Source organism: Pongo abelii, chromosome 7, assembly GCF_028885655.2.
Source record: "Pongo abelii isolate AG06213 chromosome 7, NHGRI_mPonAbe1-v2.0_pri, whole genome shotgun sequence".
NCBI lineage: Eukaryota > Metazoa > Chordata > Mammalia > Primates > Hominidae > Pongo > Pongo abelii.
Window position 1 is genome coordinate 85376929 of NC_071992.2, and position 13810 is coordinate 85390738.

Sequence of the window (13810 nt, forward strand, 5' to 3'; positions counted from 1 at the left end):
CTGACCTCCTTCCTCAGGTGAGCCAGGGATAAAGAAAAGGGCCATCTTTGAATCTCCTGCTTGTGGGTATCATCCCACTAACATCAACTAGAGATTTTTTTTCTGATGTGTAGGAAAATGAGCCTTAGAAAAGGCCCAACTGTGCTAAGCTAGCAGAGACTGCTATTTTGTTGGGTTATTTCCAATAAAAGGCTTATGCAAACAGCAGTGCATAAATGTCTATGATACTACTGCAGTAGATTATACCCACACAAAAGAGGGCTGAGGAGAAGGACTATAGAGTGCAATCACTTCTAAATACGACTCTGCCAAGTTACCACTTCATGAAATGGAATAATATACAAATAGCATACTACATTTCCATCTCAGCATTTGTACTTCATCCAAGGATTTCAGAGGCTTGAAATGACTGAGTTAAATTCTTCCTAATTAGCGCACTGTAAACCACTCTAAAGTAAGTCGCCTTTAAAAATGTATTTACTCCTTGAAGTCAGGTGAGTATCACTAGGTTAAAACTGAAATTCTTAAGTCATCTGTTAACCAGAGTTAATGAGAACCCTAGTGGTCTATCCAGGTTATACCTTATAAACCCTGGGCTTCCAAAACTGCCAAAGCCTCAGAGAAAGATCATAAGAATTTGATTCACTATTAATCCAGCTCTTTGAGATTAGTATTATTCCCAAATAAGTCTCTGACAGTTTTAATGAACAACTAGAACTTTAAAAGGGGCTAAAAAGAATGTGAGAGCCATCTTGTCCCAGGACTCTCAAAGTCATCCGTTTCAAATTCTCAGACTTGGATAACCATGGTCTCTGGTTAGACTTTTCCGGTACTGTCATTCCCTATATCCACAGGGTATTGGTTCCAGGACCTCCCGCGGATACTAAAATCCTCAGATGCTCAAGTCCCTGATATAAAATGATATTTGCTTATAACCTACACACAGACTTTAAATCATTTATAGATTACTTATAATGCCTAATACAAGGTGCTATGTAAATAATTGTTATATTGTGTTGTTTTTAAAATTTGTACTATTTTTATTGGTTTTTAAAAATATTTTTGATCCATGGTTAGTTGAATTCAAAGATGTGAAACCTGCAAAGATGGAGGGCTGAATGTGCCTAGCTTTAGACTCATTTACGTACTAAGTAAGGAGAATCTCCCAAACTGTTATTAAGTCAAAAAGTAACTGAAAGCAGAGAGAAGATCATACTACTTAAGTAGTGGTAGTTAGTGGCTGGCTGCAGTGGCTAACGCCTGTAATCCCAGCATTTTGGGAGGCTGAGGTCAGAGTATTGCTCAAGCCCAGGAGTTCAAGACCAGCCTGGGCAACATAGTGAGACACTGTATCTATTTTTAAAAAATAAATTAAAACAAAATAAAATGTTAGAGGGAATGGAACTTTCAGGGTACAACATATGCTTTGACCATGATGGCTTAATGGCCCTACATAACTTCTTTCCATCCTTAACTCTGGTTCTCCTATGTATTAACTTTTCCCAAATAGAGTCAAAAGAAAGTGACAATCACACACGTTAGGGCCCTGGAGAAACCTGGCTCCTCAATGTATCAAATATTACACAGGTCATTGGTATTAAGGTTTTTATGTCTTTTTTTGGACAGCCTACTTTGATGAAGATTAGGCTAATTAATGTTTTCATTTATTCGCAGATTTGACCATATAAACAGAACTGTCAAAGACAAAAAGCTACTCTTTGTAAAGATGTTATATTCTGAGGCAAATAATTAATTATTCATCTATTCCAAATTTCAACAGGCACAATAGACACTTGTGACAAAAGGTGCTAGGGAACATGTGTTTTAAGTTTGTCTGCAAGACTGCATCTCTCACAGCATATCACTGCTTCTTAGCACCTTCAGCCTGTTCTGACTCAACTTCAAGTGTACTGTTAAATGCTTTTGAATGAGGTTGATTTCTTTCACCTTTCCTTTCCTTTCTTCTGTTTTCTACTTATTCTCGTCTTCCTGTCAAATTTTTGTGAAGATTATTTATCCTTGCAAGGAAGAGGGTGATAACTGCAGTCACAGTGGCAAGCATGGGAAAAGAGGGAAAATACCATTAGCAGAAAAAAGACATATTTCCTTAAAGGCCCATAAGCCATAGTAATAGTTTATAATAATGGAAAAGTACTTTTTATACCTAACTTGATGTCTTCTAGTTCTTTCTTTTTTTAGCTCTAAGTTAATTTCATCCAACAAACACATATTCAGTACCAATGACACATAAGGCACTAGGTCTCCAGAACAAAATCCCTGCCCTCCAGGGACTCATAATCAAAGAGGGAAAATAGAAGAGCAGGCAAAACTTAGAAAACATAATCAGAATGCCAGAGTAGAAATGTATCAAAAATGATACTTGAATTAGGGACAATAGTTAGGAAGTGTGCAATATCATTGAGAAATGATGAAACTCTGAACTTAATCTTAAAATGTCAAATACCACCCAGAAAAAAAACAAAACAAAACAAAAAAACCTCTCACATATATGGTCAAATGATTTTTGACAAGGGTACCAAGACCATTCAATGGGGAAAGGATAGTCTTTTCAACAAATAGTATTGGGAAAATTGGATATCCTCATGAAAAAGAATAATGTTGGAGCCTTACCTTACGCATACAAAAATTAACTCAAAACGATTACAAGATCTAAATGTAAGACAGTAAAAGTTAAACAATACTTAGAAGAAAACACGGGAAAAACTTCATGACATGGGATTTGGTATTTCTTATATATGATACCAAAAGCATGGGCAATAAAAGAAAAATAACTTGGATTTCATCAAAATTAAAAACTTTCGGGCATCAAAAGGCACTAACAACAGAGTGAAAAGGCAACCCATGGGACAGGCAAAAAAATTGCAAACCATATATTTGATAAGGGATTGACATCCAGAATATATGAAGAACTCCTACAACTCAATGGCAAAAAACAAGCAATCTGATTTAAAAACTGGCAAAGGACTTGAATACGTATTTCTCCAAAGACGACATACAAATGGGCCAATAAGCACACGGAAATATGCTCAACATCACTAATCATTAGGGAAATGCAAATAAAAAGCACAATAAGATACTACCTCACACCCATAAGGATCGATACCATCAAAAATATAGAAAATAACAAGTATTGGTGAGGATGCAGAAAAACTAGAACCCTTGTGCATTACTGATGGCACGTAAAATGGCACAGCCACTGTGGAAAACAAAAATTTTTCAAAAAATATGATCCTGCAATTCCACTTCTGGGTATGTATCCAAAAGAACTGAAAGCAGGGACTTGAATAGATGTAAGAACACATGTTCATAGCCGCATTATTCACAATAGCCAAAAGGTGAAAGCAACTCAAGTGTCCATTGACAGACGAATAAACAAAATGTGGTACACAATACAATATTATTCAGCCATAAAAAGGAAATTTTAACACCAGCTACAACATAAATGAACCTTGAAGATTATGCTAAGTGAAATAAGCCAGTCACAAAAAGACAAAGATTGTATGATTCCTCTTACATGAGGTAGTCAAATCTTTAAGTAGCTACAGCAATTAGAATGGTGGTTACCAGGGGTGGGCGGGGGTGGGGACAAGTAGGAATCGGGAGTTAGAGTTTAATGGGTAGAGTGTTTAACGGTAAAGGAAGATGAAAAATTGTGAAGATGGATGTTGTTGATAGTTGTATAACAGTGTGAATACACTTAATGCCACAGAACTATACATTTAAGAATGGTTAAAAGGGTCAATTTTACGTATATTTTATCATACTTTTTTGAAAAGTCTAATATAAATATTTCTTTACTTAGCAAATGTAAAAAGTGCCTCTCAAATTTTTGCTTATACTTTCAACATTCTCACTCAATGAAAGAGTATTCTTTGTCAGCTGACAAATTAGGAAAGACTTACTTTGATTCACAAGAAGGAAATAAAATAAAATTTAAAAAATACTTTTATACCTCAGTGGTTAAACTGAGGATTACCTCTGACCCATGAGGAGAGAAGCCAAGCGGCAACAGACACATGACCATTCCTCAAGAAAAGAGATGTCTGGTCTGTTCTACAATGATTGGAACCCCCGAGTCTGTCACAGCCACCTGCTGTGTGCCCAAGGCTTCAAGTGACTCATGTTAATTTGTCAGTAGTTTGGTAAGTGAAATTACCCAAGAATTTAAGAGTATTTTTTGCCAAACTTAAAAAACAGGAGATCAGAATCATGTATCAACTAAACAAGAGAAACTCACAAAAAGTGTAGAGAAGTGTAGAGAATTTTATTTCAGAAATGAAAGAATTAATAATAATTTAGATCCATGCTTTAAGCAAGCCATGAAAAGCATACATAGGTAATTCTATATAACTCAAGCTAATTGATAATTCCCAGTTTATTTATATTTTACTGTGTAATACAGTAATACGTACATACTAATTCAAAGACAAAAATACACAGACACAAAATGCGACTTTGAATCTCTCAAGGGTGAGCCCTATCGTGGAATCTATCACGTTCGGCACATACACAACACATATGCTGTGGTTACCTCCTCTCCCCTCACACAGCAGACATTGCCAATTAAATAACTTCTAAGCCTGTATGTGGCCTCTCAATTCTCCTCAACACAGCACTCCACACAATCACTATAATCAATAGGAATTGGCACCAGAGATTGAAGCATGCTTGCCATCCCAGCACCAAGGTTGAGAGTCAGGGGCAGATTAGGCATAACAATGAATTACACACAAAGAAGATCCAGTAGAACCTCTGCTAATGGAAAGAAGATCTACACACAACAGCTTTTGCAACAGCAGCTTGCTACATGAATGGAAGCTGAATCTGCTGACTTGAAGCAGCCACCTTTCCTTCCTAAGTCTGTTTTGGATGTGAATAAAGATTCAGCCAAGTCCTCAGTGATGTAATAAGCTCTGTGGTTCTTTACATACAGAAACCTTTTATCCTTGACAGAATTAAAGAACTGAGAGACACATTTAAGGATATGTTCTTAAGAGTTTTGTTACTGCTACTAGAGAAAACCTTCCCTAGCAAGAGAGGAAGGTTTCCAGATCAGCCAGCCACTCACCACCTGTCCCTCTAATTTTGCTGCTTCTACTCAAACTACATTCCTAACCATTCCTAGAGACCAGCTGACAGAATGGGAGGCAGGGAAATGGAGGCAGATTTGCAAGTGACAAAACCTTTTTTCAAAGACAAGCTCTCAACCAGGCTGCCACTGCTAGAAGTAAGTGAATCCTGACAAGAACAGGGACTAAAGGACAGATTTTACAGTGCCGCTGCATGGAAGATTTGAGACCACAGCTGCCTTACCCAGTCAGGTCAAACCATGAAGAAGCAGTAGTATTGTTTTTGTTGTTTCATTATATTTTCCAACATAAACATGGCCAACTTCATTGTAAAGGTGCCCCATTCTTTATACCATTTGACAGACTGAAGAGAAAGAAAAAAGCAATAAAGGCACACTATTTTATTATTTTTTAAATCAAACACTTTTAGTGCTTACCATATGCCAAATATTGGTCTAAGCTTTTTATTAATATTCACATCCATTTTTTTCACAGTACCATGGAGCTGGTACTGCTATGTCTCCCAATTTACACATGAGGAAACTGTGGCACAGAAAAGTCAAGTAAAGCTAAAGTAAATGGGTTAGGACTGGAATTCATACAGTCTGGTTCCAGAGTCTGCACTCTCAATCACGATACAAAAACAAAGGGCACCTGTGCCTACTGTCTCATTGGTTCCTCCAAATCTCATGAGATTGGTTTCATCCTCCCCTTTTAGAGATGAAAAAACAGTGAAGTGAAGTAAATTACTTAAGGTTACAGAGTAGAAAGACTGCAAAACACCAGTTATTTACTGGGCACAAACAATGTGCCAGCCACTCTGATAGGCGACATCTTTTAATCCTCAACAGCCCTATGACAGAGGTACTAGTTTAGTCCACTTTACAGCTAAAGAAAATAGGGCTCAGAGAGAGGTCTGGTAGTTTAATTGGGGCCAAATTAGTAAGAACAGAAGAAATTTAAACTCAGACCAGTTGAGTCCCAAATCCTTGGTTTTTCCCTTCTGATGCTGCTATAAATAAAACTTTATATATCAGCTACAATAACATGTAAGGCATTGTTAGGGTTACAAAGACGATTCAGTTCCATTTAAGAAGCTTACAGTATATTGAAGGAGAAAGGTCAGTTATTCAAATCACTATAATTGCCATACATTTATTCATGAACCATTCCTTGGGGTCCTTCCTAAATGTAGGGCACTGTTCTAGGCACTGCATATAGCAGCAAACCAATCAGATAAGTATCTTTGCCCTCCTGACCTAACAATCTAGAGACAGACAATAAACAAGATAAATAAGGAAAAGACATAGTATGTAAGATGATGATAAGCGCTAAGGAGGAAGAGCAGCAGGCAGGAGGATTAGAGAAGAGGGCAGGAGGTGGACATTTGAGATGGGGACGTCGGGGCCTCCCCTGTGCTTTGCTAAACTAAGGCAGCACACCTCACATCGCTACTGCCAAAACCACCCCCGCCCCTTTCCAAATGCTATAGGGTCACTGGCCCTTGAGAACCACACAGAGACTATAGTTTCCTGCCATTCTCTGAAGTCTTGTACAACTTGGCCTCTATCAGAAAACTTTTTCCCTGTTGTCCCTTGGCTTCAATGACACTGGCACTATCTTGCTTCTCCCTTCCTACCTTCCTGATCTGTCTTGGATCTGCGTCTCCCTGTCATTGAGCCCCACCTCCGCAACAACAGCAAAAAAGAAAGATGAGCACGTCTTTTTTCTTTTCCTTTTTTTTTTTTTGAGACACAGTCTCGCTCTGTCACCCAGGCTGGAGTACAGTGGCACAATTTCAGCTCACTGTAACCTCCACCTTCTAGGCTTAAGTGACCCTCCCACCTCAGTCTCCCCAGTAGCTGGGATCAGAGGCACACCACCATGCTCGGCTAATTTTTTATATTTTTTGTACAGACAGGATTTCATCATGTTGCCCAGGCTGGTCTTTAACTCATGAGCTCAAGTGATCCGCCAGCCTCGGCCTCCCAATGTGCTGGGATTACAGGTGTGAACCACTGCACCTGGCCCGATGGGCGTTTCTTGAATAACATCCTTGCCCTTTCTTCTCACTACAAAGCTGCTCCTTGAAATCTTGTCTGCTGATGCAGTATCAAAGATCATATCCATGTAAATGAGACCCAATTTTCATTTGTAGCTTCAGGATATTACCTTAGCTACTACAGTACCCAACTTTCAAGCTCTCATAAACATATCTCCCTAAATGTATCCAAAATTGAACTCCTCACCTTTCTGAGGAAGTTTTCTGCTATTTTTTTTTCCCCAGGAGAGAGGAGACAGGAAATCTGTATCTGCTACTTTTCATAAGTCACCAGCAAATTTTTTTTAACTCCTTTTTTCTCTCAATCTTCAAATCCAATCAATTTCCAAGACCTTTAGATTCTACTTTTGCAGTTTCTCTTCATCACATCACCTTCTTTCCAATCCCTCTACAATTACCAAGATTTCTTTCTCTTCAGTAACCCCACCACCAATAACTTCTTCTCATGCCAGGTCTCTCCCTTACTCAATCTATCCTATAATTAGCACCAAGTTATTAGGTTACAATTCCCTCATGTGTAACATGGAGCTAGAAATTACTGTACAGTACTGATTTGAGGATTAAACGTGATTATATTAACCATCTAACATAGTTCTTAACATATAGTAGGAACTCAATAAATGTCACTTCTCTTTTTCTTACTCTCTGTGAAATCAAAACAGTGATCTGGCATTCAGGGGCCTCTGCAATCTACCCAGTTCCCTAGCTCTGTCCATCAAATATTCCCCTAGCTGTATAGTCCGCATTCCAACCAAACTCATACTGTGTGCAATATTCTTTGACTTGGCCTGACATTTTTATGCAGATAGATCACTGCTCATGCTTTCCATCCTTCCACTTTGAGTGACCTTTCCTTCCATCTTCCACCTATCTAAGCCTCACTGACCCTCAAAGGTTTATTATCTCAATAGCTGCTGCCTCAGAAGGCCTTTCTTAAGTGCTTCATACAAGTGAGACCTTCCCCTCTCTCTCAATCCCCTGAAACCACTGGACTACTGACTGAGCCTTTTGGTCAGTCTATAAATATGTGCCTGTATCAGGAAATAAGGACACAAAAGTAGAAAACTATTCATGTTATATCATGGTTATTACTGTCTATGTACTTATTTTGCCCTACGTATATTATAAACATGAAATAGACCAGCATAGTGATTCTATTACTCATCTTCGTATTCCCTACAGGACTTATTATGATACCTTGGTACATAATGTAAACTTAAATTTGATGGTAGTCATAATTATTTTGTTATACTTCAATAACATTTTATTGCAGAGAATCATAAAGGGTTTCATACAGAAAAATAATTATTACTAAAAGACATGGAAGAGAAATTACTATTATTTGTAAAATGTTAGATGAAGAAATATATATACAGCAATTATGTACATAAAACTTTACCATGATTTAAATATATAAAACTAGAAATAGAATTTAGAGTCTTAGACACTTAACCTCAAACTTCAGTTGAAAAAATATTATCAAAGCAATGATTAAATAAAATTAAGAATCACTCAATAAAAACTCAATCCTTATACTAAATGTTATTACAAACTTCTGTGTTTTGTTATTGAGAGCTCTCGCACATAAAAGTCTCATGACTGGGAATCACTATGCCATATGTAAATAGAAATTAAAATGACTGAATAAAGAACAAATTCACTGTACTGAGTCCCTGATTCGGTGTTAAACACAAGGCTTTTTAGTCAGCAGGATGAGTCAAATACAAAGTGTAAAGAAAATCTGACAACAAGACAACTCCTCTAACTCATCCCTTCCTGTTCAACACCACTACCAGGAAACAAAGTTAGAACCATAACCCTCCTTAACAAAGTTAAAGCAAAATCAAATAAAGATCCATTATCCGGTAGCTTAGATGCTGTCAATGTATGAATATATGCTTAGATAACGAAAATGAGTTTTTGGGTTTTACTTTGTTTTTTTGAGACAGGGTCTCGGTCTGTCACCCAGGCTGGAGAACTGTGGTGTTATCACAACTCACCGCAGCCTCGACCTCCTGCGTTCAAGCGATCTCCCAGCCCAGCTAATTTTTAAATTTTTTGTAGAGACAAGGTTTCACCACGTTGCCCAAGCTAATCTCGAACTCCTGGCCTCAAGCAATCCACCCACCTCGGCCTCCCAAAGTGCTGGGATTACAGACATGAGGCACCATGTCCGGCTGGAAATGAGTCTTTAACATCTCAAATGTATTATTTCTTGGCCTGAAACTTCCAAATGAATTTTAACTCTAAACCAACAAGGTAGAGCCTAATGAGGATGAAGGGTCTATCTACATGTGGGGCTAAGGTAGGCACATACCTAACCATTTGCTTTAAACATTGTAATGAACAAATAACTGTTCAACTTCTAGGGTTAACTATCACAAGCACAATTATACAGTCAATTTAAAATTACTGAATAGTACACTAACACCCATGTTCTACTCTTAAAGATACTAAAGGCTATCAATTTGTTTTCCTTAAAAGCAGGAACAGTAACACTGATTTTAATAGGGAATCTATTCCTTAAAAAATGGACTGTCAAGTAAAAGTTTCTAGCTAAAAAATGATTAACAACTAAAACATTTACAAAATGCTTACCAAAAAAAGGGAATAATCACAATAATTATTGAAACATAAACTAGTGAGTGAACAAAGCAGACATTTTACTGGGAAATGCCACACCACCCGAGCCCCTATTATAAGTGATAGTAAAGATAAAAACAGCGTATTACATAAAAGGTGACTCTCCAAAGCTAACCCTCTCCCTTGCTTATATGACAATATGCTTTTATAGAAAAAAATTTAAAAAAGTACAAAATGGTAGGCATGCTCAAAGTACAAAATGGTAGGCATGCTCCAGATGAGGGGGAAAAAGTGGATACAGCAAACAGTGAATATGATGGCCAACCACTGAGATAAATCTAAGTCTTCATTTAGGAAAACATGTAAAATAAGTTAAAAATGTAAAACTTCAGTATATATAGAAGATATTATAAAATAATTATAATACAAAAAATTAGCAAGCACCTCACACTCTAATACCTTCTCAATATCAAAGCTTCAAATTAATTTTGAGACCAGCAAATATTTATTGAGTGCTTATTAAGTGCTAAGCCTAATGGTAAACACTTTATATACATCTCCTTTAACAACATCCTTATGAAGCAGATATTTATAGTATCCCCCATTTTACAGTAAGTGTCAAAGCTTGATTTCAAACACAGAGTCTCACTTGGTTCTTTAACTATTATCATATTTACTGTACTAACTTTCATATAATTTTAATGATTAAGCACATGCACAGGATAATCAACATGTCCAGTCCTCTGGTCCTACAGGAGTTACCGTATGGATTTTTAAAACTTACACACCTTAAAGTACCTTTACAAGGAGGAGAGAAGATGGGAAAGTTGAATCAGGGTTACTCTTAATTGCAGTTCCTTGAATCATAGCCCAAATACGAGCTTGGCTGGGACTGCTGTGGGAAAGATTCAAAGGCAAAATCAAGCACCCATGCTGCCAGGCAAGGCCAGGTCTCTCAACAAGTGGAATACCAACTTTTAAACAGGTTGGACATTTAATAGAGGAAGGACAAGGGGGCCAGTGGACACAAGTGCTAAAAAAACACTGGTGGTCAATGGGGATGAGGCAAGAAGGCCTGAGAAGGCTGCTGTAATTTCAGCCTTGATGCAATAGAGACTGTATTTCTTTTATCTTTAGGGAAGTGAAGTACAGTAGCCCCCTCATCCTCAAGTGGATGCCTGAAACCACAGATACTACTGAACTGTATATACACCAGTTTTTCCTATGCACAAATACCTATAAAGTTTAACTTATAAATTAGACACAGTAAGAGATTAACAACAATAGTTAATAATAGAATTATAACAATATACTGTTTACAATTTCAGAATAGAAAATTTATTATTACTATAGATTTTGGCAACCTCAGCCTATGATTGTTTTTGTCAATAATTTTCACCTTTTCACTTAAAGGAAGCACTTTACGGCTTCTCTTTGGAGTATCCGAATTGCCAGCATCAATACTCTTGTGCCTTGGGGCCATTATTAAGTCAAATAAGGGTCATTGGAACACAAGCACTGCGATACCTAGACAGTCGACCTGATAACCAAGCCGGCTACTAGGTGACTGACGGATGGGTGGCACATAGAGTGTGGAGATGAGGGACAAAGGGAGGATTCCCCTCCTGGGCAGGACAGAACAGGATGGCGGGAAATTTCATCACAATGCTCAGAACCGTATGCAATTTAAAACTCATGAATTATTTCTGGAATATTCCATGCAATAAATTTGGGCCACAGTTGACCGTAGATAACTGAAACCACGTATAAGGGTGCACAACTGCAGGGACCAAACAGATTACTCCATTTCATGTAAGTGGTATGATCCTTTTTCCAAAAAAAGATCATCTTTTTCACCAAAGTTGATCTGATATAGAGTTCTATCATAGTAACAGAGCTAGTTAACCAAGGGTTAAAAATTCCACCTGAAGTATTTGGAACACACATCAATATCTGTAAGTCAATATAAAAAACATCACCAGGAGGCTGAGGGAGGAGAATGGCGTGAACCCGGGAGGCGGAGCTTGCAGTGAGCCGAGATCGTGCCACTGCACTCCAGCCTGGGCGGCAGAGTGAGACTCCATCTCAAAAAAAAAAAACAAAAAAATCACCCTACAGCTAAATGGGCAAAATATATTAACAGGCAATTCAGAAGAAGGAATCAGAATGGCCACTGTGCACTGTGTAATCTCAACAGTAATCAGAAAATGCATAATGAAACTGAATAGTGAAATACCATTTCATACCCCTCATGTTATCAAAAATTAAGTCTTAAAAAAAACAGTAAGCCAGGCGTGGTGGCTCATGCCTATAATCCCAGCACTTTGGGAAGCCAAGGCGGGCATATCACTTGAGATTGGGATTTTGAGACCAGCCCGACCAACATGGAGAAATCCCTTCTCTACTAAAAATATAAAATTAGCCAGACGTGGTGGCATCTGCCTGTAATCCCAGGTACTCGGGAGGCTGAGGCAGGAGAATCACTTGAACCCGGGAGGCAGAGGATGCGGTGAGCCGAGCTCACGCCATTGCACTGCATCCAGCCTGGGCAACAAGAGTGAAACTCCGTCTCAAAAAAAAAAAAAAAAAAAAAAAGTATTGGCTGAGTGCAGTGGCTCATGCTTCTAATCCCACCACTTTGGGAGGCTGAGGCAGGAGGATCGCCTGAGGCCAAGAGTTTCAGACCAGTCTGGGCAATATAATAAAATAATTAGCTGAACATGGTGGTACACACCTGTAGAATCAGCTCCTTGGGAGGCTGAGGTGGGTGGATCCCCTGATCCCAGGAGTTATAGGCTGCCCAGAGCTGTGATAGTGCCACTGCATTCTAGCCTGGGCAACAGAATGAGACTGTATCTCTTAACAACAACAACAACAAAGTCTTATACCAAATGTCAACCTATATACTTCAGGCTCCAATGTAAATTGGAATAAACTGAAAATATTCAATGAAGCTAAAAATCACATACAACCCAGTCTAGGGATATTACCCTCACAGGTAATACCCCAAAGAAACTGTCACATCTATGTAAGGTATCATGAACAAAAATGTTCACTGCTGGAATACTTGAAATTGGAAAAAATTAGAAACAACCTAAATGCAGATCAAGAGAAAAACTGATAAATTGTATATGTTCACAAAATGGAATACTGCACAACATTTGACTGACTTGCAACTACATGGATATTATCACCAAAAAAACCCCACAATGTTACAGGAAAAAAAGAAGTTGCAGAATAATATGAATAGTATACTATTTAACTGAGCTTTAAAACCTAAAAAATACTAAATATTATAAACAAATACACAAAGAGTAAACTTTTTTTTTTAAATGGGTATAATACACAATAAATTCTGGATAGCACTTAACTCTAAGAAAAGAAGAGAATGATATTAATAATCCAAAAAGGGCTTAAAATTACATGTATGGACTCAACGTCTATGGGGCACAATATTCATAAATTGAAGTCCTGACCCTAATGTGATAGTATTTGGAGGTGAGGTCTTTAGGGAGTAATTATGTTTAGAGGAGGTCATGAGAATGGGATCCTTATGATGGAATTAGTGTCCATGTAAGAAACCAGAGACTTCCCCTTCTCTCTTTCTTTCCCTCCCTGCCATGTGAGGATGCAGCAAGAAGGCCACCCTGTGTAAGACAGGAAGAGAGCTCTCACTGGGATCCATGCTGGCACCATGATCTTAAACTCCCTGCCTCCGGAACTGTGAGAAATAAACGTCTGTTGTTTCAGTCACCCAGTCTATGCTATTTTGTTATGGCAGCACGAGCTGAAACAGTTAAACGTTATATTTTTCAACTGGTAAAAAATAACAAAAAACTAAAATCCAGATTAAGTGAATGACATAGCATGGCAGTTCTCAATTAGAACACACTAATAAGATACTAGTTCTCAGAGAACAACTTTAAGACTATTATCCTATATATAATTCTATTTTTTTTTAAAAAAACTGACTTTCTCTTCTTCAAAACAATCAGTAATCAGGTTCTGACAAATCTTTTTGATGTCAGAGACACTCAGTCCATTTGGAACGCCATCCCTACTGTTCTGAACCAAC

At 37.9% G+C, this 13810-nt stretch overlaps 1 protein-coding gene across 36 annotated transcripts in view; it reads right to left on the reverse strand.

The window, feature by feature from the left end:
- The window catches only part of NCOA2 (nuclear receptor coactivator 2), a 295898-nt gene that overhangs the window by 142110 nt on the left and 139978 nt on the right, over positions 1–13810 (reverse strand). For 2 of the 36 annotated variants that reach the window (XR_010141187.1, XM_063726681.1), the window contains exon 1: positions 5335–10977. The exons of the other annotated variants lie outside the window; for them this stretch is intronic. The gene's annotated coding sequence lies outside the window, so the exon portion shown is untranslated. Of the gene's footprint in view, positions 1–5334; positions 10978–13810 lie in introns of those variants that run through there. 36 annotated transcript variants of the gene reach the window in all.